General features: G+C 39.1%; 1 protein-coding gene across 2 annotated transcripts in view; it reads right to left on the bottom strand.

The window, feature by feature from the left end:
- MCF2 (MCF.2 cell line derived transforming sequence) overlaps positions 1-2,513 on the bottom strand; it is a 127,886-nt gene extending 125,373 nt beyond the window's left edge. For both annotated transcript variants that reach the window (XM_012001620.1, XM_012001621.1), the window contains exon 1: positions 2,392-2,513. The gene's annotated coding sequence lies outside the window, so the exon portion shown is untranslated. The remainder of the gene's footprint in view (positions 1-2,391) is intronic.
- Positions 2,514-3,139: the final 626 nt, after the last annotated feature.

Raw genomic sequence — 3,139 nt, 5'->3', positions numbered from 1 at the left:
GTTGGTGGGACTGTAAACTAGTTCAACCATTGTGGAAGACAGTGTAGCGATTCCTCAAGGATCTAGAACTAGAAATACCATTTGACCCAGCCATCACATTACTGGGTACATACCCAAAGGATTATAAATCATGCTGCTATAAAGACACATGCACACATATGTTTATTGCAGCACTGTTCACAATAGCAAAGACTTGGAACCAACCTAAATGTCCATCAGTGACAGACTGGATTAAGAAAATGTGGCACATATACACCATGGAATACTAAGAAGCCATAAAAAAGGATGAGTTCATGTCCTTTGTAGGGATATGGATGCAGCTGGAAACCATCACTCTCAGCAAACTATCGCAAGAATAGAAAACCAAACACCACACATGTTCTCATTCATAGGTGGGAAGTGAACAATGAGAACACTTGGACACAGGAAGGGGAACATCACACACGTGGGGTGGGGAGAGGGGGGAGGGATAGCATTAGGAGATATACCTAATGTAAATGACGAGTTAATGGGTGCAGCACACCAACATGGCACATGTATACATACATAACAAACCTGCACGTTGTGCACATGTACCCTAGAACTTAAAGTATAATAATAATAATAAAAAATAAAAGTAAAAAAAAAAAGAAAGAAAAGAAAATGTGCTACATATACTCTACGGAATACTAGGCAGCCATAAAAAAAAGAATGAAATCGTTCTTTGCAGCAACATGCATGGAGCTGGAGGCCATAATTCTAAGCAAGTTAGTGCAGGAACAGAAAACCAAGTACCACATGTTCTCATTTATAAATGGGAGCTAAGCATTGAGCACACATGGACATTAATATGGGAACAATAGATATTGTGGACTACTAGAGGGTGCAAGGAGGTGGGGAGGATTAAAAAAAAAAACACCTATTGGGCACTATGCTCACTACCAGGGTGACAGGATCTGTACTTTAAACCTCAGCATCATGTAATATTCCCATATAACAAATCTGCATATTTACCCCCTTATCTAAAATTAAAGTTGAAAAAAAAAAATGAAAGAAAATGACATTGAACTTCTCAATAGCAACAGTGGATTCTACAAACTAATGGAAAAATAAATACAAAATCAGGGAGAAAAGGGTTTTCAGCTTGGAATTTTATACTGCGTCAGACTCTCAAACAAAAATGAAGGCTGTCAAAGACATTTTCAGACATAATAATAATTATTATTAATAAAACTTTATAACCCATATAAAGAAGTTAGTAGAGAATGTATTCCCCCCAAAATATGATGAAGTCAATCAACGAAGAGCAAGACAATGAATCTAGGAAATAACGATCCGATATAGGAGCACAGACAAAGGGAATTTCAGAAAGAGATTTTCAGCTAGCCTGGAGAGCAACCAGCTCAGATGAAAAAATGAGGACACAGGGCTCTGGGAGGGAGCTGCTCCCATCCCTTTCTACCTCTTTCTCACCAAGTTTGGTGAGTTTTCATTAGGACCTTTTTGGGCCCCTCAAGAAACTTCCAAGAACCTTGCTTATCAGAGAGAAAAAGGGTTGGAGTTTCCAACCCTTTCATTCTGAGAAGACCTCTAGGTTCTTCACATAAACAGTCCCACTTCTTCCCCAGAAACTTTCTACCTCCACAAATAAATACTATAGAGAAAGAATAAAATGTGGTTTTGCCTCACTAGAGACCCTGCTTTAAAAAATGTGAGAAACATTATCATATTCTTTTGGAAGACTGCCCTGAAGACCTCCGATTTTTCTTTGCTCCCCAAGTCTACATCCCCCCGGCTACCTTCTGGGGATCAAGGTAGTTCTTGGTCTGGAAAATTCGCGTGCTTAAAAAGAATTGGACACAAATAATGGAATGATCTTTTACCCACTGAAAATAAATAATCTGCTGTCCAAATTTATAAGCCAATCATATGCAAGTTCACAAGGCAATTTCTCAACTCCTAATCACTATAGGGCTCAGAGACTGAGGCCCATAGATTCCATAGGAACCACACCAAGGTACAGCCATCCCATGAAGCCCAGATGCACATCAGATTTGTTATACCAATAATTCCAGGTTTACAGTGGTGAGGTTTTAATCCAGAGTTGAGAAATTCCCACCTGCCTTTACTTGGGAATCCTAATTATTTTAGAAGAACCCGAACAGTTGACAAAGAACTGTCAGAGAAACCCAAAGCAGGTTATTGCAGTCTGTATGGATGGATACATCTTTACAAGAACTGCACTGTGTCCTGCAACTCATTGGTCTTAGAAATGGGGGATTCTAGGGAAAAGAGGAAACAACACAAGAATGAAAATGACTGGCTATGGGGGATCCCATCTATAAAAATAGACTGACCCACTCATTGCCCCAATCCATTTCTTGTATTAGTCTAAGGTAAAGAAATCCTTACCACAAATGTTTGTTCTTAAGACGGTCGCAGCTTATTCTGTTTCCTCGGCCAAAAGAATGCACAATACTCTCTGCCTGCTGCAAGAACAAAAGCCTTCTTGCTCTTAACATGAAAAAAAGTTTCAAAGCCAATCTGATGTCAGCAACTAAAAGTGTAGAGAAGCCTTGACTTGAAGTAGAACCGAGAAACAAAATTATAAATCATACACTGTATCACAGTAGAGGAAGGAGACCTAATTTTTTTTTATTTACAAGGACAAATCTGGAGAAACAGAACGCCCACTCAAGAGTTAGCCCGACAGTTTGAAAACAAAATACTTTTGCACAAAATGCAGAAGAAGCTGGGCATGTCTTTTTTTTGTACATGACCAATAAAAATTATATGGTGTACAATATGATTTCTGATGTATGTATACATCCTGGAATGGCTAAATCAGGCTAATTAATACTTTCTTTACCTCACATATGTATCTTTTTTCTGGTGGGAACATGTAAAATCTACTCCCTTAGCAGTTTTCAAGTATACAATATATTGTTATTAACTATAGTTATCATGATGTACAATAGATCTCTTGGCAGGGCGCAGTGGCTCACACCTGTAATCCCAGCACTTTGGGAGGCTGAGGTAGGTGGATCACTTGAGGTCAGGAGTTTGAGACCAGCCTGGCCAACATGGTGAAACCTCATCTCTACTAAAAATACAAAAATTAGCTGGGCGTGGTGGCAGACACCTGTAATCCCACCTACTC

Source organism: Mandrillus leucophaeus, unplaced genomic scaffold (assembly GCF_000951045.1).
Source record: "Mandrillus leucophaeus isolate KB7577 unplaced genomic scaffold, Mleu.le_1.0 Scaffold668, whole genome shotgun sequence".
Classification (NCBI taxonomy): Eukaryota; Metazoa; Chordata; class Mammalia; order Primates; family Cercopithecidae; genus Mandrillus; species Mandrillus leucophaeus.
The sequence above is the reverse complement of the archived record's forward strand: the minus strand, read 5'-3'. Positions and strand labels throughout refer to the sequence as shown.